The 26284-nt window shown below is 35.0% G+C and overlaps 1 protein-coding gene and 1 long non-coding RNA gene across 2 annotated transcripts in view; one reads left to right on the forward strand and one right to left on the reverse strand.

The window, feature by feature from the left end:
* LOC106872086 (uncharacterized) overlaps positions 1–26284 on the forward strand; it is a 146137-nt gene that overhangs the window by 15491 nt on the left and 104362 nt on the right. The window lies entirely within an intron of this gene.
* On the reverse strand, positions 1855–3758 carry LOC149136641 (uncharacterized). Its single transcript, XR_016241157.1, has 2 exons — positions 2259–3758; positions 1855–2104 (listed from the first exon to the last, which is right to left on the reverse strand). It is a non-coding gene; the product is annotated as an uncharacterized LOC149136641 (long non-coding RNA).

The following is a 26284-nucleotide window of genomic DNA, read 5'->3' on the forward strand; positions in this document are numbered from 1 at the left end:
TGACTGAACCCAGAGCCATGTAGTTGGGAAATACATGGTCAACCATGTGATTTCAGATTCAGTCCCACTGTTGTGATTTGGGCAAGTATCTTTCACTATAGCCCCAGGCCAACCAAAATCTTGTGTGTGTTGGATTTTTGTCTTGTCATTGCATGATAGTTATGACATGCAAGAAATATCATTCATTTTCACTCTTCTATAAAAACATGTCTGGCCTTAGAGAGAAATATTACTTTGCTTCACAACAGGTGAGGGTTTGGTTACAGAAATAGTTTATATTAAATGCGTTTGTGTATGTGATGGAAGTTGGTCTAATAACAAATATGACCATTGTTTGTTAATGAACTGCAAAGAAAAGATCACTTTTTAATCCAACTGATGATATCCAGCTTTTACCATAGCTGTTACATGTCTCTTGTCTGTTAAATGCAATACAGAATCATGTCATTTGGTATCTCCAGATAACCAACAGAAAGATAGCATTTATTAAATCATTGGTACACATTTATTCTTTTAGCTTTCAGGTGTTTCATCTTAGTTCATGTATATTTGAATGGTTAACAAGACTAGCCTTACAAATTGGTTACAGGTTCAACATTTGAAAGGATTAGTGATATCTGTGGAGGTTTCCTTTCCTAGCATTTAATTTCAAATTTGCATTTTTAATGTAATTCTCTTCAAATTGATTAAATGTCTTGAGTATATTTTTGTTTCTCCATGGTACCCTATCAATTGTAATTTTTTTTTTATCAATATCCCACATAAATATGGTCCTTTCTTTTTTCAGATCAACTTTAAAGCAGTCCTTGTATCTTAACATTGGTTTGTAAGGGGATCTTTTCCCCAGAACATAATTCTCCACAGAGTAGAAGCTCTTGAATTCTTTTATCTTCCATACAAACATATGGTTTGTCCATCTCAGTTTGCATTGCAGGAGAGTTTCAATGCATCATCATGTTTAAAACATTCTTTGACTATAATGACTATATTTCACAGCCATACAACAAAATAGGCAAAATGCTTGTTTCGAAAATAGATTGTTTAGTATCATGTTTTTATATATATTTGAAACCACAGTGTAGATTGAAATTTTCCAATTGACATCCATGATTTCTAAATTCTGTGCACAGTTTTGTCATCAAGATTTTGCATCCCTGTTTAACATGCAACCAAGATACTTGAAGGAAATGTTTTTCAAAGTTATCCCATATACTATTATTTTAAGATTCACACAAGGCTTTCTAAGGCTGAGCTGATAAAAACTAACATTTATGCCAATAGCATTACATTTGACAAAGTAATCTGAATGCTAAAGGGTTAAACGTATTGACAGACAGCTTTTAGTTCTTTAATCTGTGTGACTTCACCACGGTTTTATGAACTTGTTACTCCCTAATGCATTCATGCATGCACTGGCACACACACACAGACATGAATACATACTGTACAGTATGTTCTAAATGGTTGATAGAACTCTTACCACAATGCAATTGCTCAGTGTAAGAGTAGTAAGTAGATCATGTTTGTTGATGCAAGAAACTTGCGAGGTGATTTTGTTAACGTAGTTTACATAAATATCGTTACTAAACTATTTGCTCACTCCATGCCCAAGACCCCTCAGTGAATAAAGATATTTTTTACCCCGTTCACAGCATGTTTGAATAATGAATTCTAGCAACAGATAACGCCTTATTACCCTCGGCTGAACCCCATCTTCACAGCGCAGCTTTATACGTTTATTATAAGCATCGAAATAATAATTTATTGTAGCATATATGCATGAATGAAGACTGAATTTTTTTATTGTGCCATATGCCTAGCAATAATTAATTTCTATAATGCTAGAATATAATGTAGAATATGATTGGAACTGTCCCAGACAGGAAAAAGAAAAAGCAACAAAAAACTAACCAACCATGTTTGTATTGTTTATAAAGACAAATATCTTGAGTATCTTTATTTGTTTCATTTGAATATAGAACGGCTGTATTTAAACTTCTCTCTTATTTGTTTACGTCTACAGTTTTTCTTCTTCCAATGTTGTTACTCTAGTCACAGTTCGTAAGTTAGTGTATTGTTTTGGTTTTTATTTCTCGCATGTCTCCTGGAAAAAAAAATATAGGATTCTCATTTGCATAGTAAGCCTTGTCTTCAATCATATTTATATCTAAAGTGTTTTTAGTCTGGTAAACTCTTCAGCTTCATCAGTTATATACTAAGATAAATAAATAGGTCGACGTTGTTCTCGCAGTGCGTACCTCCGTATAGTGGTGCCAGCTGTGACTGTAAATGGTATTATGATGCATCATCATCTCACTCAATGCGTAGGCGAACTGACATGCCCGTGTTGCGCGTCTTTGAAACTTGTGGGCCGGGCACCCTTTCCCCCACTGCGTTAGATTTTGCATTATCAACATTATCTGCTGCCATCATTAATATCTCTCTCTCTCTATATATATATATATATATACATATACATACATACACACACATACACAAACACGTATCATTTGCTTTTTAATCAGATTTTCGATACAGCCATCAGAGAGAAGTGGCACATCTATAACTTTACCATATCGAATGACGTCAATTGTGTTTTTTTTCTTCTAAATTTTACTTTTATTTATTACAAGTTATCGAATTATCCGTCGGTTTTTAATAAAAAAAGATGTGTAATGAAATGTTTATGATATCATAACCAATCCTCAATGCTACGGAATTGACAAACCACAGACTGGCAACTTCTTTATTAGCAGCCACCAACCTGCTGGGTGTATTATTACCAGAAATGAGAATCTATTTCATGTTTGTATCTTACATCTTGCAAATATATTTTCTAAGCCATTAAATCTTCGTAGATAAAATCTTATTTATTTTTTCTTCATAGACATAAAATCTGATATGTATATATATATTGGAAGAATAGTAATTGGGGGAGGGGTTGTGACTTTCTTCTTTCGAAATTGGGTCACTGCCTTAGATGTTTTATTGGGTACAACCCCTTGAATTTATTGGGGACGAGAAAATGAGGTAGCTTGACTGTATATGCTTTGCTCCAAGAATATTAATGACATCAATGAAATGGTTTTAGTTCAGACACGAAAGTGGCTCGCATTTATCCTAGTTATTTTCAGTGATATTTGACTAGGCGAAATAAGTGTAGTAAGAAAGAAATTCTAACGCTCATGTAAGGAAACACATTTGGAGAGGGTGCAGTTGATGAAATCGACTCCGTGTATTACTGTTACTTCTTATTTTTATTGATTTAAAAGGAGTGAAAGACCAAGTCGACCTCTCTTGGTTTTGAAGACAGGACGAAACTAAGTACCACAAGGAATTTATTCTAGCAGGTTACCGTTTCTGCTATTACATCGTATTTTTTCTTCGGTAATAAAATTAATAGACCGGAAATTTTAAGGAGTGGGAAAAGTCGTTTGTCTTGTGCTTATTTTATGGATCTCGGAAGGATGAAAGTCAAAGTTAACTTTCGCAGAATTTGAACTCACTAAGTGCTCGTAACAAAATTCTACAAAGCATTTTAGTCCTGCCTCTTCGGCCGAACCATTGCCCTAACAATAATTCATGTAGCAGTAGTAATTACTGTTATAACAACGCAGTTGATGCTACACGAAATTGATGTCAACACACTCGTCATTGCAGAGGCTGGAAAGAGGAGGAAGTTTCTGCTCACGACAGGCTAGAAAAATATTTTCAACTTCGTGGCACACTCGTTTGACCCTCTTCCGAAAAGAGGGCAATTTTTTATTTGTTTCTTGCTTGACATTCACTAGTAATTGAAGAGAAGACAAACAGTAGTAGTCATCTCGTTCTTCGAAGAATAGCCACACCACATTTTACATTTTAGTGCTGGGAGTGACCTAACATAACTTACTCTCGTCGCTGTACAGTCAAAATACAAATACTGCAAACATCATTTTTGTTCTGAAGTCAATAAAATAAATAGCAGTTAATACATTGAAATTTATCAACTTCTCCATTTTTTATAAAACCAGTCTTGTAGCTAGTCCAGGGAGTATGTTAGATATCCAATTTTTGTCTAAACTACTGATTCCCAGTACAAACTTTATACATACAAGCCTTTTTTTTTAATTTTTAAAAGACAGAAATCCACTGTCACCGTATTTTCCCTTCTTTACTATTTAATATACATGTGTAAACAAGTGATATATTACCGAGAATAGTAAAGAAATTATTTCTCGTGAGAGGGGAGGGGGGGGATTATCTCAGTGCTATAAAGATATGGAACCACATACTTCAAAGTCTAAACTAACCTATGTTCTATAGCAGTTTCTAAAACTCTATTATGTTCGTACGATGTGAATACAAATTCGTCTGTCTACTCTCAGCTAATCTATATCTTTAAGTGCTCTTCTTAAATCATTCTTCAAATAATACTAAGTGCTGTTATCAACATAAATATGTTAACACTCATATTAAGTAAATTGTCACGAACTAAATCCTTAATGGACTTCACGGTTCGATACTAATGACTCCATCACACACACGTACACACTTTTTTCTTCTTTATATGTTAAAATTGTAAATAAATTGTTTCGCACTCACAGGATCTAATAAATAACAGTAGCTTTATTTATCCAACCTACTCGAAATAGCAGTCAAATCTTCAAATCACGCACTACTGTTTTAAAAAGAAAGGACACGTTATATTATAAACAAGAGAAAAGACCTGATGATCATTAACTGAAACGCCTTTAATCATCATTCGTCTCATCTGGGGTTAAACAATAACTCTCGCTTTATAGTAAATATAAAAGACCACATGTCTTCTCAGTTCAATTTGCAGGGTTCCCTGTTGACTCAGCTGAGTATGTATGACTAATTTAACCAATAAATTTGTCATGTTACACATCATCATATTTTTCAGCAATGTTATGTCATTGTCATCTAGTTAGCAGCTTGCAACTCGAGAGTGGTTCAGGCTCCCCCTCATCCAAATACTTTTCTGTTGTTTTCTCCAACCTTAAAATAATCCACAGATCCTCATTCTTACACAAATAGAATCCTGTTCCTCCTCCCCCACCACTGAATTTTTTTCCATTTAAAAAGAATTACATATGTAGGACAGGCAAAATCAATTTTAACTAATCAAATAACTGATTCTTTAAGGGTTTCTAACAATTGCTGCTAGTATTTTTTTATTATTTTGTTTCTCCATTTAATTAGGATTTTATGCATTCAGCACATCACTTTATCATGTATACAAATTCATGTCATTGACAAATTTGAGTTATTTCAAGAGAGGGAGAGAGAGAGAAAGTCGATCATTTGTTCATGCTAGTATAAACTGAAATTAAGCAAAAAATGCACTCAATATCGTTAGGTAGAGAGGAAAAACGTCCATTCAAAGCTGAGTCTGTACATTCAAAGAGAGTTACTATTTGAAGTTTCTTGGTTCATTCCTTGGGCAGGTCAAGAAAAAGAGAAAAAAAAAATCAGAATAGTGATTCATGCAGACTCAAATATATATAGGGTGGTATGATCCGAAAAGATCCTGGTACAGGAAGTCAGCAAGTATCAAGCATGTACACAACTAGTACAGATGACAAAAAGTAGACATTATATGATGAAGAAATTTTAATAACTGGTATATTAGTGTATTAGTGAAATGTATAACTTATGCCAGCTCCATTTTTAACATTGTACACTTTATCCATTATCTAAACTGATATTTCCATTGAGATATATTTCGATTTGTGCCTTAAAAATATACCATTACCTTTTTTTTTCATTAATGCTCCTTTTAAATAACTGTTGCAGGCTAACACCTGCAGGAAATATACACACACACACACACACACACACACACACACATATATATATATATATATATTCTTTGATATCCTTGTGAGACTGGGTTTGTATCTAGAAAGATTTGCATCAGGATGTGTTGGTAGATCATGGTGAGACAATATTTGAATATCTTTTCCAGAGTACAGGACAGGACAAAATTGTATGAAAGACTAGTAGTTGGTCATACACCCAGACTCTTCTGTCCACACCATTGATATTATGTAAGGAATGGGTAAGGGATGAACAGCTTGGCATCAGTATCTGGACTAAGTTGAAGAAAATGTTGGGTTGCCTTAAGGATTCCAGTCTGATTTGTAGTCAGTTAAATTTAACTCCTGTATTTAAATGCTTTCTAAAGTATTTCTTTTTATTGATCCCAGAAGGATGAAAGGCAAAGTTGATCTTGGCAGAATTTGAATCATATAAACGGATATTTGCATTGGGATGTATTTTGCTTTGTCTTGGAAATATACCTTTGTCTCTGTGTGTGTGTGGAATCTCTGTCATCCTTGTGAAACTAGTGTGTTTTGCATAGATGTGTCCTGGTAGAGCGTGACAGTATTTTTATGACATTAACAGTTCTACCGTCAACTGCTTTGTGTGCATGCGTGTTTGTGTGAAATGCGTACACGCACACACACACTCATATTATCATTTTTGTATGTTTCTCCTATACTTGCATGTATTGGATGAGTCTTCTCCAGCACAGCATCCCACTGCTTATGACTGTCATTTGTCATCTCCTTCATAAGGGTCAGCACCTTGAGATTAGTTGTCCCTACTTCTTTTTATGCCTTCCTCTTTTGCAAGTTCTTTCATTAGAGCATTTGACAATTCTTTACCCAACTGTCATGCTTCATAAACATTGCTTAACTGTATTGGCTCAGTTTCTTGCACACACTACCTCTGATTCCTCTTCAAGGCGGCGAGCTGGCAGAAGCGTTAGCACGCCGGGCGAAATGCTTAGTGGTATTTTGTCTGCCACTACGTTCTGAGTTCAAATTCCGCCGAGGTCAACTTTGCCTTTCATCCTTTCGGGGTCGATAAATTAAGTACCAGTTATGCACTGGAGTCGATGTAACCCTTTTGTCTCTTCTTGTTTGTCCCCTCTATGTTTAGTCCCCTGTGGGCAATAAAGAAATAACTACTTCTGATTCCTCTTCTACCCAAATTTCTCTTAGTTCATTTGTGCTACTGGTTAATGCATATTAACAGTGCACATCCAGTGGAACATGTTCCTCTAATTTTAACCATCCTTCACACATCATCTGCACTCAAAGTCCATGTTTTTCCATTATGCAACATTGTATACATGCATCATAAGATCTGCCCTTCACTGAGAGAGAGAGAGAATTTTTTAACTGTCAGTGGAGATAAAAGTTTCCTAAACTTTTCCCAACCTGTCTTCCCCTCTAGCTATTTTGTTTTCAGAGCCATCATTTTCACCAATAATTAGGTCATCTGGGTAAAAGGTGTTGTCAACTGTTTATATGGAGCCTTCCCAGCATTTGAAAGATTTGAATTCATAGGTGATCTTCCTTTTAATTACTCCTAGGCATCTGTCACAAATGAAGTCTTCTCTGTCAGCTTACTCATGATTCTAACACAATTTTTGTGGACCCACTTCACATTAGGTACACAATATGGAATTCTAACTTTGTCCTTTTCTGCATATTGAACATGATCACTTCCCAGATAGCCGTACCACCCTGTATTTTTTTCCTACTAACTAAAACTTTGGTTTTTGCCAGGTAGTTTTGTTTTCTCATTTGGAATTTCTTCTCCCAATCTTCAACAGATTTGTAATTTGGATGCATCAGGTACGACCTGATTGTCAGCTGCACCGAGAGAACAAGCTATCGGCTGATTGCAAGTAGGGCAGCGTGTCCTGGTTGTTGCGTAAGCTTAGAATGTCCGTGTCAGCACCATCTGTCGCCTGCATCAGCTATACAACAACACCAACATCACTGCAGACCGTGCCAGCAGAGGGCGCCTCCGGGTAACCATGCCCGGGTAGGATTGCTTCATCTACCTGCAACACCTCTTTGATTGCTTCAGACTGGCCAGTATGACAGCTCATGAGACCATTGGCACTGGACACCGACCCATCAGTGACATGGTACAACGTTGACTGGCTGTCGGCAACCTGCGTTGCTGTTATCCTGCTTGAGGGCCTGTCCTCACCGCCCACCACTGCCAGGCATGACTACAATGGGCTCCACAGCATCGCCATTGGCAGCATCAACATTGGAGGTCAATAGTCTTCTCTGACGAGTGTCGGTACTGTGTTTCCACCTCAGATGGCAAAGTGAGGGTGTGGCGTATGAGGAGTGAATGCTACAGAGACGCATGTGTCATGGAGAGAGATGCGTAGGATGGCCAAAGCATCATGATTTGGGGTGTTATAGGCCTGAATCAGAGAATTGGGCTCCATGTGTTCCAAAATGTTGGTGCAAGCAGAGGGAATGGCATCACAGTGCAGCGCTACATTGACCAGATCCTAAGACCTCACATCGTGCCCTTCTTCACGTGTCACCGTAGCCATGTATTCCAGTAGGACAATGCTCCCTCCCACACAGCCAGGGTCACCATAGACTTCCTACGTCAGCATAACATCAGAACCATGCCGTGGCCAGCTCTTAGCCCAGATTTGAACCCAATTGAACATCTATGGAATGAAATCCAGAGATGGCTGAACCAGGTGGTCCCAAGGCTGACAACTTGTATGGTACTGGAGGCAGCTTTTCTCAGGGTGTGGGCACTGTTGGCAATGGCTTTTTTGAACCACTCTGCACTCCTGTACTGATAGTGTATGGCTGTTTTGAACACCCAGGGAGGGCATACGCAGTATTGAACATGTCATGCCTTACAATCTCAATGTGTTGGATCCACCCACTACCAGAACACATGACAACGACTACAGTGGGCTATACAGCACCACCATTGGCAGCATCAACAATGGAGGTCAATAGTCTTCTCTGGCATATTCAATACCATGTATGCCTGGGTGTTCAAAATGGCCATACGCTATAGGTACAGAAGTGCATAAGGTGGTTTACAAAAACCATTGGCACCTGTCCCACACTCTGAGGAAACAAGTTGCTTCTTACCAGAGCACTCCTTTGATTGTGTAGTTCTTGATGATATTACTTCTATACCAGTCATTAAATATGCTATCTGATTGACTAAACGCCAAGTATATGCCCAGCTTTGGATATTTTCAGTGACTATCCCTGATGGTCCAGTTGCTTTCCTTGTCCTCATATAATAATCAATTTATATTATGTTCTTATTTTGTGTGATATGACACGGTAGCTAAACATATGCATTGAATGTGGAGGATGTGTGGAACTTATCTAGAAATGGGACAAGCATGTTCATTGAAATGCCGAGCTGCAGAACAAAAATTTGGACACTGGGTAAATGACATCAACACAAAGTCAGGCAGAAATACATATATACACACAATTGACTTCTGTAGAGTTTATCAAATGTCTCTCAACATCACATGGATATGAAATGAACTTCTGGACTGCTCAGCCAAGCCTGCACCTATGATACACACACACACACACTCACTCTCTCTCTCTCTCTCACTCACATACTACATACACACACACGCACACACACACACACACACACACTGAGTGCTAACTTAGCTGTTGTGGTTAAGGAGTCTACTCTGAAGCCATGTGGTTTTTTGTTCAGTTCCACTGCATAACACTTTTGGCCAGTGTCTCCTACTATAGCCATGGGCAAACCAGCATTTTGGGATGGAACATAGGAAGCAGAAGTTCAATGTGTATGTGCGTGTGTGTATTTTGTGGTAATGAATGTCAATTGGTAAAGCATTGAACAAAATACGTTGTGATATTTGGTTACATCCCTTTATATTCTGAGGTCTGACCACTTAACTCTAGATCTTTCAGGATACTTCCCTATTCCTGCTATGGTCTACCAACACAAGTTTGTATTTTAGCTACCTGTTATTTCTGGCATTTTTATTTCATTACATACTGGTTTTACTGGTTGGTACTTGATTTTATTTTTTTGTCTGTACTTTCAGGGTCTGTCCTCTTTACTTTTTTAGTGTTTTTTATTTTTTACAACTTAACAGTGCATTAGTCGTTTTTATTTCTGTCACTATTGCTTGATGATGATGGTAGTGGTGGTGGTGTATATGTGTGTTTGTGTGCATAGAAAAACAACTCTTCATCAGTATTTAAGAAAATATTTATCTATTTACAAATACAAATCACTCAGATGTTGGTAATGGTTCTGTGAGTCTGTGCATGTGTTTAAAACATTTTCATTTCATAAAATCCTCAAATTCTCAAGCTCAACTCTCTATGATCTAACCACTTCATTCTAAGTCTTTGTGGATAATTACCCATTCCTGCTATGATTTACCAACAACTACTAGTTTACAGCACTTCTTTTATTTTTGCACTTGGCCCTCACAGTAGTATTATTTATATCTTTATCCATTCATCATTATCAATTTAATATCAGGTATATTGTACTAATTGTATTGATTTTTTGCATCTTTCTCTTGTTCTTGTTATACACATCCAATATATCATACTTAACTCCTTCATTTTGGTCTGTGTGAATCTTTATTACCTTAATAATTATGATTTTCCTAAAAGTATTAGCAATGTGAAAATGAAATAACTCCAACTTGTTATTGCTAATTAGCAGGATGAAGAGCAATATTCATATCTTGTTGGTCTTCCGAATATGCTATGGTAAATATTCCTGATGTTCAATTTAAGCTTTTGTAGGTTGACACATTATAGGTAGAACATAGACTAAAAAATTTCAAAGAGCTGCAGCTCTGATAAGGAAAGGTCAGGGAAATGTTTAGTGCAGAGTTTGGCAGTGCAATAAATTAGCTAATGCAGAAGTGGTATGTAGCTTGTTTGATCAGGCTAACAGAGACTGTTGCTATTGTAGTAGATGAAACATCACATCTGTCAATCATAGTTTGTTGTTGAGTACGTTTCTGCTAAACAGCTCAGTGGTAATTCTTTTGAGATATGATGTGTGGGTGTGGGTGTGGGTGTGGGTGTGGCAGCAGCTGTACCTTTCCATATATGTGAGCAATATCTCACCATGAGCTTTGTAGAGTATCCAGTAATTTATCAGAGCTGAAATATTTTTTGGCCACAAAGAAGCAGCCTAGTCTTTGGAGTGCAATTTTGACAATATTGTATTTGTGAAATCTTTCTAATTATATCATCAGAAATTGTGAGGCCCAGAATTTGTAGTAATAGGGTTATTCATGAGTACAGAAGTTTGAGTGCAAAGAAATTCCTTAAATCTGTGTAGCTATTATCAGTAATAGAGAGACTGGATTCTATATAAATGCAAATAGTACCTTTCAGAAAAGAAGTTTGAAAACAGTGTATGGACAGCAGAGATTGGTCAGATATAGAGAGTAAGAGGTTTTAGTCTGAAAGACTGTAAATGAAAGTTTTACTGCATGTTTACTTAATCTACAGAAATCATTACAAGGTAATCTTTTGCTTCATAAACCAGCAAGTGAAATTTCTGTGTTGGTATAATAAAATACAAGTAAAATATGTTCAACAATACTTGACTAACAGTGGGTAATAATGTGGAACTGGAAGAATCTTTTTCTTTGAAATTGGTTGTTGGCATCATTCTCATAAACAGCACAATTTATAAATTGCATTTGAGAGTGTTATCCCGTGTCGTAATTTCATATCACTTGAACTTTAAAACAAAAAAATATAAATTAGATATTAGTATCCAGTATATTTATTTACTTTCAGATTTCATTCATGCTTAAATTATTCTGATTAGGTACATTTCAGATTCATTTTATTGACCTCAAACCCTACCTGGTCATATGCATTTTTTTGGGGGTTTTTTTATATCTGTGTGTGTGTTTTCCAAAATAAACTTTTAGTTTCAAAATTTATTTTAAAGTTGTATTTCCAACTTTCTTGTTCGTAAAACAAAAGATTACTCATTAGGTGATATCATAACTGCAGAATTTAGGCTGAAAACTTACTATTTTTAATCATTATGTTGGAAGTGGAATAAACCTACAATACTGGATTAGTTCTAATCTAGAGAAATAGACAAATAATTTAGTTTTAGCTATGTTCATGGGACAGGTGATATTTATATACAATGTAATATGGAGAAAGGACAGTGAGAAATGGATTGGGAAGAAATTGCTTTTGATACAAAATATAGATGATATTTAAAAGAAACAATTCCACATAGTTTTTCAGGCAATTCTGACTTTTTTTCGTGTTTTTCTAAATGTTATAGTGCCAAGAGAGATATCTTTTTATTCTGAGTAGTTTGAGAAGGTAAAGCAAAGTCAGTAGCTCTCTTTAACCCACTTAAGACTTGTGGATGTGGATAAATATGAATGCAATCCTGAAGAAGACAGGTTGGGTAAATTTGTTTAAAATTCAATCTAAGATGTAGTGCAAGGTAGGGGTAATGAGAGGAAAAAAATACTAGGAGCAGGATAAAGTTGGCATGTTCAAAGGAACAGATGTTGGTTGTAGTTCAGAGAAGCAGAAAATGTAAATGATAATAAAAAGTCTTTCAATGTCCTATCTTCAGCATTGGTTGTGTCTTCAACTACTCTTCCCCTCTTTCCACAATACTTCCATGCGATAAGGCAACTTATATATCTACTGTGATTCATTTGTTATGACTAGAAAAGGTAACACCCAAATTTTCTCTTCACGCTACCATTTTGAATATCATTTTTATTCTAATACTGCTTATGTTTTAAAACTGTCCCAATTACCTACAGAATTTAGTTATGAAATTATCCTCAAGCCTATGGCTTGGATTTTTATTTATTTACTTTTACTTTTTTGCTTTTTACTTCATCTACATCATAACCATCCATGGTCATAATATCCAATTCCCCATACTAGTGTCAAACAAATGAATTTATATTGTTCTGCATTTGGTTGCACTTGTGGATAAAACACCTTATCCTCCATTGTCTTAGTTTATACAACTATTAAGAATAAGTACCAAATCACTTGGGAATGTTACCTGTTGCATACACTAATAATATTCTGCAGAGGAGTACTCCCTCATGATTCACAGAACTAGAGCTAAGTACTGGTCCTTAAAAGCTCCCTCATAACTTAGGAGGCATTTACATCTGATCAATTAAGGCTCAGCAGTTTCAGAGGTTTTGACTATATCAGTTCTTATTTGGCTCTTTTAAATCAATCACATATACCTTGCAATATCTTTCTAATGGCATTTATCATGTGTAGGTGTTACTCTTGTATACATCTGCCAACGTCTTTGATGCTCAACTACTTTCCATATACCACTTCCAAAGTTGCAATGTCCTTAGATTGAAATTAGGAATTCTGTTCTAAGTCTACTTGCCTATCTTTTTACAGCTGTAGTGTATGCCCTTGTCATTGTTTTCTCTGTCATTTTCAAATGTTAAAACTTTACTGAGTTTCCATCCTGTAACTACTACTACTATTACTACTACTACTACTATCTAACACATAATTGTGACGATTAGTGAGTATGTGACCTGCAGAACTGATAAAAAAAATCTGCATGTAGCCTCGACAGATGGAAATGTGTGTGTGTGTGTGAGAGAGAGAGAGAGGGAGAGGGAGAAATAGACATGCAAAAAGAGAGAAATACTGAAACAAATTTTGTAACAGTATAGCAAATGCTATTTAGTTAAACATCATCAGTCTAACTGAATTTCTGTTTCCTAGTTATAATTTTCATTTAGTAATTTAACCATCAGGGAAGTTTACTCTCATAGTAAACACCAGAAATATTTATTTTGTGGGAAGCATTAGAATGTATTTTACTTTTGTTTTTATTAACATTCTAAATAACTTTGAAAATTCTATGGAAACCAGTAATGAATCCCTTCTGGACCAAAATAAACAATATCACTTGCAAATCTCCTAAGATAAAATTTGAGAGAAAATTATTTTTTAAATAGCAGGAAAACTTTTTCTTTGCATACTCATTAAAAATGTCTGTTATACAATTAAAAATCAAAATTTCTTTAAGGGTTGTTATTAGTGTTTAGTTCAAGTAGAACTGATTGAAAAGACTTATCATCAAAAGTAAGTTACCGAAGTCATGAGTGTAAGATAGAATGCTTCACAATATTTGTTCCAACGCACTGTACTGAGTTCAAATCTTGCCAATAGTCTGATTTACTTCCTATTTTTGGAGCTGATAAAAAGAAAAGTACGTGACTGGAGTAGAACTGTTAGAATGTTGAATTATGGTAACTTCCAGTCATTTGTAAAAAAAAAGGTAAAGTTTCCTTCTCAAGTCATGCTGACTCATAAGGGCCGGTTTCCATGGCATATAAATTCCCCACCTGGATGGGACACCGGTCGATTGCAGGATTACTCATTTTTGCCAGCTGAGTGGATTTGAGTAACGTGATCCATGAATCGAAATTACAATCTTACGATCATGAGTCCAACACCCCTAACCACTAAGCCATGTGCCTCCACATCCAGTCATTTGTGTTCTGACAGCAATGACTGCGAAGACACTGGTACCCTGTTGCATGAACCCTAAGGCTCAACATTTCCTTTGGACAACATTAGTGTCATGGAGAAAGGAGATTTGCATGTAAAGGCAACTGCCAGTCTTCCACAGAAAACTTTGCTGAGACCTGTACATATATTTGCAAGTACATGGTCTATCTTGACCATCACAGGACCTAGAATTCATCAAAAGTAATCCAGCTATGACCAGCTCATCTTTTTCCTAGGCATAGTACACTTGGCACCATACCCAGTGAGTACTTCTACTACAAGATGGTAGGATTTGATTTGAGGGAAGTTTGGTATTTTGCATGTCTACTGACTGCATGAAGTACCACTCATTGGTTCATTTCTTTAAAGGTTAGATATGCCTGAAACTAACCATATTAGATAAAATTCATATACAGTAATCTCTCGCCATGTTGTGGTTCACCTATCGCGCACTCAGTACATCGTGGATTTTTGTGGCTAATATATGTAAATTCATTTTGCATACTCCTCAGTATATCCGGGTTTCTGCAGCCATTAGGTATATCTATTTTTTCAGATTTTAATTATTTCTGTGGAAATGTAACACCAGCAATAGTTGAGGGATTACTGTATTGTTAAAAAATATCAATTTTATGATTTTACTTCAGTAGTTTTTTTTATATATCCAATGTTTGCAGTTAACTATTTGTATTGTTTTGTTTTAGATATGAGAAAAGGCACAAATAGTTTCATCATCATCATTGCCTTCCATGCTGACATGATAAAGATTTTTTTAATGTCGTATATATTACTTTCTGTTTATTTATTTATTGCTTTTGACCTAAAGTTTGAAGTTCTATTACAAGCAATTTAGCATACATAGAATACTCAGTTTAGTAATTGATCAATTTCTTCTCTTTTATTTTAAATTGGTTTTACAATAGAGCTCATTTTGTGGGTTTTAAAAGTTAAGATCTTCTAATTTTCTTTACAATAGTCAATTATGTCATGTTTATAGTTTCTTTCTCTTTCAATTCAGACTGCTGGTATTTTATATTTACATTGTATTGCTTTTAAAAATAACTTAGTTGTTTTTCTTTTTGCTGACTCATTTTAGTCTATTTCATGCTATGAGGATCAGCTGAAAAGTTCATAGGCTGGCCAAGATATTTTCATGGACTGTGAGCAAATGTGGTTTATTTTTCAACATAGAATTTGGTCCACGCATTTCTTCCGTTGGTATCGCAGTGCTTAGATCCCATTGCTGAAGAAGCTTTCATCATGTTAGTCAAAACAGTCATCAGTAGCAGTTATGATGTCATCGTCACTGCAATAATAGTTCCCAACCAAGTATTTTTACATGTTGGGGAACAGATGATAGCCAAATCAGGAGAATAGGGAGGGTGATCAACCAGTTCAAAGCCACAGTCACACACAGCAGCCATTGAAACCAAGGATTCTGGAGCATTGTCCTGATGAAACAAGACCCCTTTCGGTCAATTTTCCTGGTTGTTTGGTCTTGATAGCCTTTTGTAACTGCTTCAGCAAGTTACATAGTACTCTCCATTGATGGTGTGTCCCTTTTGAAGATAGTCAATAAACACAATGCCTTTTGCATCCCAAAAAACAGGTCATCACCATCCCTGCTGGTAAAACAACCATGGCCTTCTTTGGTGCTGGTGAAGAGGGGTGTTTCCATTGCATAGATCATCTCTGTTTCTGGCTCAAAGTTATGAAGCCAACACTCATCTTGGGTTAGGAAATGTTCAAAGAAACCAGTTGGATCTGCCTCAATCAATACCAGATTTTCCTGTGATGTGATCAGCCTGGTATGCTTTTGATCAGGTGTCACCAAGCAGAAACCTTCATGCCCCATTCATTGTGCAGAATGTTCTCAACTCTCTCATAGGATATGCTAATAGCGTTGGCTATTTGATTTATAATTAGTTGCCTATCATCCATCATCATGTGGTGAGCACAGTCAGTACATCCATATCTTGGGTCATCTTCACGACTCTTCCTTCCCCTCCTAAATTCAGCTGCCCACTTTTGCACTATTGATAAAATTGGAGTGTCATACCCTAACATAGCAAGCATATCTGCATGAATGTCACTGGGGCTAAACCCTTTTTCTGCAGGTACTTGATAAAACTACGATGTGAAATTTTGTCCATTTTCAATGGAAATTGCTACTAGTTTTCTTTCAAGCCTTCTTTGAACCATCAGCTGTCAGTTTACCTGGAAAGAAACAATGCAGTTATTAATAAGAAGAGTTGAAATCAATGCATGTATGATTTCACAGCTCTAGCATCACTCCTTCATAACCAGCCAATGAACTTTACAGCCCACCCTTGTAAGTAGTGTACTGAAGTCAAATCAGTTGGCTGTTCACCTTCCTTTTCATAAAATTGGCCTTCAACTAATATTCTTAGAAAGAAACATAAGGAAATCAATTGAAAACTAAATCAGTTAAATAACTGATAGATACCAATAATGATTATTTGGTAAAGAAAGAAGTGGGGGTAGAGGAATAACTACTTTTAGGATCAGTGTTTTTTTAATCTAATTTCTAAATACATGATAAAATTTCATTTTGTTCTAGTTAAAACACTTACTTAAGAAATGATATATCAACTTACCAATACAACTCGGTGTTCTTTTGTAACTTAAATTTCTGCTCTTGCAGACTTGATGGCAATATTCCAACTCCATTTCTGATTGCTTCCTATGCTTTTTTCTGCATTCTACTGCCTCTACTGTATCATTCCCAAGGCCACTCATTCAGAGACAGACAATCCTTCAAAAATTGTGCCAGCTTGGAACACCTTTGCTGCTCAAAATATTTATTAGATTACTCATCAATAAGTTTTATAGCTGAGGTGAATGAGACTGTGTGACATTCATGCTTTTCTTAGAGGCGTTACTGGCATTGTGTCCCAAGTTCTTATTTTATTAACCCTGGAAGTATTGAAAAACAATGTCAACTGATTATAATAGTAGCTTCATTAAATTCATTCAACCCCTTCCTTTTTTGATACTCCTGAAAAATGCTTCAGATTACTTCTGTAGTCCTTCACTCCTTGACTAAGACAACTAACTTGAACCTAAAATTACATTGCTACTTATTTTTACATAAGAAGAATCAAAGGTAATGTCATCATTAAGAGATTTGGACTTGGAGAAATGAATCATCATCATCAGTTTTAATTCTCCAGTTTACACTAACCCTAAGTATTGAGATAAGAAAATGATAGCAACATCATAATGAAGTAGTAAAGTAATTTTATGATCCCTGATTAAATTATTAGTTCTGTTATAAAACATCCTGAATGATTCAGAAACAAAATCTATAAAGTTTGTATACTATCACGTCAGGTAGTCATTTCTCTAGGACCATGCAGCATATGTATTTTTTCTTTCCTTATCACTCTTAATGATCTGTGAGTGGTGGAGATGATTGAAATAGAACATTAATGTAGATACTTTAGCAGTATCCATTTCAGTACCTAAGTTGACAAAATAACTATCAGTAAATACCTAGACGGAATCATTAGAGCATTGGGCAAAATAGTTTGCTGTATTTAGTTACAGCCCTACATTCTAAAATCAGTTCCCAGTAAAGTTGACTTTGCCTTGCATCTTTTCAAGATCTGTAAAATATATAAAAGTCAAGTACAATTCCTTTTCTTAAATTTGAAGCTTTGTACCTTTAAAAGAAGTCAGTATTTTTTACCTTTTACTTGTTTCAGTCATTAGACTGCAGCCACGTTGGGGGTACTGCCTTGAAAAATTTTTAGTGAAATGAATTGACCCCAGTACCTATTTTTTTAAAGCCTAATACTTATTCTGTTGGTCTCTTTTTGCCAAACTGCTAAGTTATCAGGACATAAACACACCAACACTGGTTTTCAAGCTGTGGTAGGGGACAAACACAGACACAAAGATATTTTAGCACATTCTTGACCAAAGCAGTTACATATGTCTAGTAACTGAGATGATGTTAGAGATGTTTTTTTTTGTTTTTTTTTTGTGTTTTTTTACACTTTCTAGGATTGCATTATCAAATTTTAAAAGCCTGAACAGCTAGAATTTATATTAAAAGGAAAGAAAGTATACTAGCTCGAATGATAATGATTAATGTTATAACAAGGATGCCTTTATCTTGGTGCACCATTACTTGTCAAGCTAGACTTGACTTCTGTGGAATTGTACTTTGTAAGTGAAAAGAATGGAACATAGCTTTTCTTAAATAATTATTCTAAACAGCCTATATTTAATATAGCTATAGTGAATGTCACTTCCAAACACTTGAGATGCATTAAAGGTGAGTTTAATGTTTCCTTAAAAAAATGAATTTTGCATATGAAAAGCAAGATACCTGGTGATGTTGAATTAGAAAATATATTAATTGAATACTGTATAAATACAACTATATGGGATTAATAAGTGTGATCAATCTGTTATTCTAATTCCTTTGCTTGTTTAGGCAAACATTGTAAGTCACATTAAGTAGTCTTATTTAGTAAATGGAAATTATCTTAGTTTCATCTACTTAATCTTATTTCTGAGGTTAAGTGATATGAATTCATCAACAAAGATTTATTTTTCTTTTACTAATTATTATATAGTCATTAAAGGATTTAGTAAATTTAATTCATTACTTAATTTAGCACCATTTTCCCACTGCTTCCTGCAGTGTCCACTCTGTTGCAAGCATTTCCCAGTTTGAATTGTGGTTTAATTTCCCTATGCCCCCTCCCCCACCATCCCAACACTTGGAGGCAATGCAATAAGATAATGGGAATTTCCCTCCTCCTTGGACTAGGCCATAAAAGAAGGGGGAAATGTATGATCCCCTTGTCAGATTTCATTGAGGAAAAAGAAGCAATACAGTGTAATGTCATGACCATTAACTGTTGTTCCAGTGTCTAAAAGAAAAACATTCAAATTTATTGGTTATTATTATTTCTAGTTCTAAGTTACTTCACTCAGAAGAAGAAAAAGACTACGAGTATAATTTTATCAGAGATACTTTCGTGTCTCCTTTCTCATAGCCAGTTTTTAGATGATATGAAATTAAATTATAAAGACAGTATATTTTTGTAAAATGAAAACTTTCTTCTGCTTTAAAACTGGCGTTAATTGAGATAATTATATATGTGTATGGGTGTAATAAGTAAAGATGTTAAAAATAAAGTTTGGCAAGTCTTATGGTTCACTAAGAACATACGGTGATGTTCCTCATTGCACTTGTTTTGGTAGAAGAGTTTACATCTATTTTGGTTGCTTGATATTTCATCTCTACTACTGCTACTATGGCTTCTGTTGAGATTGTCAGCATTTCTTTAGCCAAATTTTCAATCATTTGTGACACATATTATCCTTTTATTACATATAATATAATCTTGAATAGTCTAAATCAGGGGTTTTCAAACTTTTTGACTTGCGGACCCCTTTATATTTCAGGCGTTACCTTAGGGACCCCCTTATAAATGCTTATGAAATTTATACATAAATATTTGCTTAAAATAACATATATTTTTACATTTATTTATTTAACAGTATTTAACAAATAGGTTTATTGTCAATTAAAAGATTTCGATTAAAAAACATATATAAAATCAAATTGCCCCACAAAAAGTATTTGCTGTCCACGGACCCCCCGTCTTGTCCTTGCGGACCACAGTTTGAAAACCCCTGGTCTAAATCACTGGATTTGATACTGCTTCTGTTTTTCTTCATATTTTAACTGTTCATTTCTGAATTTTTACCCTCAAACATTATTTCTTTTCTGAATCATCCACTTTTATAGTTTAACAGTTACCACATTGATTAAAAAAAAAAAAATGCAAGCTTCTTTTTGTAAAACTTAGTCCGCAGTAAAATATAATTTATGACACACTAACCCTTTAGTATATTCAGATTATTCTGTCAAATGTAATGCTTATTTTTTTGACATTGTTTAGAATTAATCAGGCATTATCTTGTAGCTTCAAGATTTCAGTGATGCAACTATTTATTCTTAGGATGACATCTTAGAGTAGGTGCATGAGAGGCTGGATCTGGTCAGTTTGAACCTAAAACATGTAGAATATTTTGGCTGGATATGACCAGCTTAAATGTGAAAGGTTTAAGCATTTAATATGCTAATGACACAAGTATAATTAGTAAACTGGTGATAATATTTCTTATTAGACAGAAGACCATTTAAACACAGATTTTGAATGAAAACCTTGCTGCAAACAAAAACTATCTTTAGGGAAAACATTTTGTCTGACCCAGGTCAAATCCTGGGCCAGACAAAAAGCACCACTACCATCTTCATCATCATCATCTTAGTGTCCACTTTTCCATGCTTGTATGGGTCAAGCACTGTTATTTAATTTAACTAATCTTTTTTAATTATTAATTGGTTAATATTTCAATAAGCATAAGGTAGCGAGCTGGCAGAAATGTTAGCACACCGGGTGAAATGCTTAGTGGTATTTCATGTCTTTACGCCCTGAGTTCAAATTCCGCGAGGTCAGCTTTGCCTTTCATCCTTTCAGGGTCAATCAAATAAGTACCAGTTACACACTGAGGTCAGTGTAATTGACTTAATCCCTATTGTCCTTGTTTGTTCCCTCTATATTTAGCCCCTTGTGGGCAATAAAGAAATAAATATTTCAATAAGCATAAGATGGCAAGCTGGCAGAAACTGGCACGCCAGGTGAAATACTTAGCGGTATTTCATCTGTTTCTACATTCTGAGTTCAAATTCCGCCGAGGTCAACTTTGCTTTTCATCCCTTTGAAGTTGATAAATTAAGTACCAGTTGCGTACTGCGGTCAATCTAATCGACTGGTCCCCTCCCCCAAAATTTTGGGCTTTGTGCCTAGAGTAGAAAAGGATATTTCAATAAGCATTCAAGTTTATTCCAACAATTTGAACAAAATTATTCTGTAAAATCAAATCGCATGTATAATCTTTGTAGTAGTTATCTGCTTCATCTCTCATCATCACAAGGCTTGTCAATGTTTTGCAGCTATATTTTTTTATACTTACCTTCAGTTTGGAGCTGGCTGCTCTACCATACAGTGTATTTATACTCATCTTGATCTTTTGTCGTTTTCTATTACTGCCCTACATATGGTGTTAATAATCTAATTTTTTTTCTTTTTTTTTTTTTTCTCTGATGGAAGGGTAGGAATCTTATATTATTGTGAAGGTAACCAAAGATGCAAAAATGTATTTTTCATAAGGAGTCTAAAAAAAATAGAGCATTACTATTTTTATTGTATCTCTTAATATTGCATAGGTCAATAGCATCAAGTGCAAATATTCAGGCATGTGTAAATTAGTGAAATAGTTCCACCAGTCCCATTTAAACCATGTTTTTTCCTTCCTTTTTTGAAATGATATCTGACCCCCTTTACTTCCTATGCTTAGGTGTTTAGAGGGATGATACATGTACCTGGTTAGAGTGCAAACAGTTTGGCTTGTTGTTTTAAATGGGATGTTTGCTATGTAAATATACTTTGCTTCTGGTTATTGGAGTGTGAACAGGGCTTTTTTTTTTAGAAAATTATCTTTGGATATTTATCAGCCCTTATCTTTGATTTATAACAAACAAACCACACGTCAGTCATTCTCTTGCACACACACACACACACATGCACTCATACATGTGTGTGTGTGTGTGTGTGTGTAAGGTGAAATATATTTCTTTCACAGCCTTGACAGATTGTGTTATCCAAGTGATATTTTTATGAAAAAACTCTTTACTTCTTTTAAGGAGACATTTTGTAAAATATATGTTAAATTATGTCAGCATTTTTTGTTTTCTTTTTTACCTGCTTGCATCTCACTTTATACATTTTAATTTAAATTATTTCTAATTAATTAACTATGAATAGCAGTCACAGCTGGTATAATTGATAGTGTTAACTTACTAGCCATTGGGTTGGGTGTTATTTTGTCACTGATACTACACTGAGTAGTAATTATGGCTGCCTCTACCTAACTGTAAAAGGGTAATTATAAAGTGTACAGCCCTTGTATAGAATGCAATATAATTCACTAGTGAAAACTATATAGTGTTTCATTGATCTGAGCTCAAATCCTGCTATGTGTTTGACTTGGAAAGATATTCTGAACTTAAGGACTAGTAGTATCTCATTGGTTAAAGTCAAGAAGCCAGCACTGTCACATTTGCATGAGGTAATTAGATCTTGATTCATTAAGTTAGTAACAATTTACCTTTATCTTTCCAAATATTCTTGGTGCCATATATCTCTTCTCATTTCTTCAACACTTTTTTTATATCTTTAATCACTTCACTCTACATTTATTTACAGATAACTTCATCCTTATGTATTATTTTCTTGTTACTATTCCTAGGCCTTGTATGTTAGATACTGTAATATCTCTTTACTTATCTCTTAGCTGTATCAGTGTGTATCTCATGTAAGCAGTAAGGAGCTGGTGTGGCCCCTCAGCTTAGATAAAAGACTCTGCCACCAGTTACCATTGCAAATCGTCTCAGGGATTCTCCAAGAATATACTGGAATATGTGCCTTTATCAAAAGCCCATATATCCCCAACGTGATCTAATGTGAGCTCAATAGATTTTAATTCTTACTACTATACTAAATAATTCATTTGTTTTAATTGAGAACTATTTTGATATGTTAGCTCTGAATAATTTATTACCTTCTAATGGTATTATTACTGCCATTATGTCTTAATTTAGTGGCACCATCTTAACCTTATTATCATCTTGTTATTTCTCTTTGAGATGTCCATCACTACTTATAAAGTCCATTCACTTTGAATGATTCTCTCTTAATATTAAATCTACAGAAAAATTAATTTCACCAATCTTTATCTTCTCTTTTCATGTTTTTCTAATTTCCACAGGATATAAACCTACTCAATTAAAGAAAAAAATAATTAGTAGTAAAAAGAATATAATATATTCTTAATATAAACCATCTTTTTATAAATTATTAGTTGTTCTTTTTATGTTCCCTTCAAAACTACTATTTTCTATTATTATTATTCATAATTTCAACATTTCTTTCTATGTTAATAAAACTTCTGATTTTCATCCAACATCTCAATTCTTTTATTGGCTCTTTGACAACTGTATGAGGTGAGTGAAACTGATTTTCAGACAGTTACATTGAACCAAAATCTTTCCCTGGAAATAAGAAGTAAACACGTAGAATTGTTCTACTTTGCTGATTTCTTACGTAAGCATCTGTAATATCGTTTTGTTTTAGGCAACATTTAGAAACAGCTATATTCTTTCAAGGTCATTATCTGGTACCAATCACTTATATCAGATCAGCTGGAAATTCAGTATGATGCTTAAGAAAGTTTAGTGTAGATAGACAAGAATTCTAGCTAAAAAGAAACTTGTCTTGTTCGTTAAATGGAGGAGAAATAAGTAAATCTAAGGTTTATCATAAGAGAATTTTGATTATTTAATTTAACTAAAGATAATAGATATTCTAAAGAATTTTCTAAGGTGTTAATTGTGTATATACTAGTATATCAGCTTGATAATATTTAGAATCCTGTTGGTCTACCAGTTGGCATACATTGAAATGCGATATTAGTATTTCTTTCTTTGATTGATGAAATTGTAATGAAGTTGTTATGGTGAACTCTGTTCAAAGTCAGTCAAATGGAGAACTTCATTGGTGTCTATAGTTATGGTCACTTGTCTCTATGGTAGGACATGCTGTACAAATATTTGAAACTTAAACAGGTGTTGAAAGTACCAACTAGAGATCTCATCACCTTCGTGCGCTCAGGGCAGCGGATCCGTTTCAAGAAGAAGAACAACAAACTTCCTGTGAGCAATGAAAAGTGGAATAGCTATTGGGAGGGGACTGCAGATTTATCAGGGTGCCAGGGACTCTTTCCCATCCCAGTTATGAAAAACACCGGACATTTTAATGTGGTGTGAAAGAAAGAAAGTTGTGAATCTAGTCGAGTTAACAGTTCTTCATGAAGATAACATGGACGCCGCTTGGGCTCGAAAGATTGACCGTTATGTAAACCTCCTCATGGAATGTGAAGACACACACTGGAAAGTGGAGCATTTTCCAGTCAAAGTCAGATGTAGAGGGTTTGTTGGACACAGTGTAAGACGACTGTTGTTATTGTTAGGCCTAACTCATCGTGAAGTAAGTACCACCATGTCCGATATCCAAACTACAGTGGAAAAGGCCAGCCACTAGATTTGGTTAAAAAGAGATGATGAGCGATGGCTAGAAGAATATTGAGCTATATTTAATAACCAGTTGATGTAGCAAGCGGGGCCTCATATCATTGATGCCGTCAAGAGGTAGGCCCCAAAATTGCACTCATTCTCTCCTGATGACCCCATACACTTACTGGCTTCTGGTATGCAGAGTTCTCGACTGGCAGCACTTGCATGTGCAAGTTGTTTGCAAGACATCTTTTAATAATAATAATCCTTTCTATTATAGGTACAAGGCCTGAAATTTTGTGAGAGGGGCATAGTTAATTGCCTCAACCCCAGCACTCAACTGGGGTTGATGTTAACACATCTGACAAAATGCTTGGCAGCATTATGCTTAACAGTGTTTTATCTGTCTTCATGTTCTGAGTTCAAATTCTGCTGAGGTCAGCTTTGCCTTTCATCTTTTTGGGGTTTATAAAATAAGTACCAATCAACTAATCACCTCTCTCCACTCAAAACTGTCGGCCCCGTGCCAAAGTTTGAGATCAATAATAATAATAATAATAATAATAATAATAATAATAATAATAATAATGGTGATGGTCATTCCTGTTGATTTCAGTATATGAGTATTTGAAGGAAAGGATTTTAAAAAGGCAGTGGGGTGGTGGGGGAATAAAAAAGAAGCTTCATTTATTTGTGATGGATGCGTGAATGTAGTTTAAGTCCAAGTACAGATTTTGCTATGGTATCACAATGGGGACAATGATGATTTTGATTTTGCTTGGGATTGGACAAATGTGCCTGTTGATTGTAAGATATAATAATAATCACAGATTTGGGACATGGAACAATTCAAATTAAATTTGTTTATCATTAGCAATGGTGCAAGGCCAAAAATAGAATTTTTGATACATTTGTACCATATTCTTGACAATAAGGTTTGTTAATCCTTCTCCAGGTTCTTCTTCACCTGCAGCTGAGAATATGAAGGAGATGGTGGTAGTATTTCATGTTAAATAAATTACTCTTTGATTGAGACACTTGAAATAGATTTGAGAGAAATTCTTTTCCCTATTTCAACAGTTTATCTTTTAAGCTAAAAAGTCATTTATGATTTATCTTTTAATTTATCACTTGATTCAGTGGGTTGTTTTTAATGTCATCACCCCCCCCCCTACACACACACACACAATATTTAGTTGTTCCAGAATAGTCTAAAAGATTAACATTCAGCCGACATTTGAAATAATCTTGCAGTTTTTATTTGTTTTTTCATTTATTTCCTCCTACTGCATCTGTGGAGTTTTAGAGACTCTACCTCTCAATGCTAGTTTGCTTTTGTTGTATTCTCTAACATTTTCATAACCTGCAATTCTACTGATACGTCTAGCATGTCGTTTCAGTCAGGTGTACTGATAAAAGCAGATATATTTGAGTATCTGTCCCAGGAAAATTTGTCTGCGAAAAAATATGAATTTATAGCCTAAACCAACTCAATAGTCCATAAATTGGAAGTGTCATCCTTTTGGGCTTGTGAGGTGGCCAACACTTAACATCGCTAGGCAGAGGTGGTGGAAAAGATTAGGTTAATTTGGTTTGGGAAATTGTAGTAGAATTCTAGTGAAAGATAAATTATTGTACTACTCTTACACCCTTGCAAAGACATTCTCAATGATATAGTCTTTCCAGCTGAAATTATGCTCCATGGAAATTTACACATCTAACTCCA

The sequence above is a fragment of the Octopus bimaculoides genome, chromosome 3 (assembly GCF_046866305.1).
Source record: "Octopus bimaculoides isolate indiv1 chromosome 3, ASM4686630v1, whole genome shotgun sequence".
NCBI classification, from domain to species: Eukaryota; Metazoa; Mollusca; class Cephalopoda; order Octopoda; family Octopodidae; genus Octopus; species Octopus bimaculoides.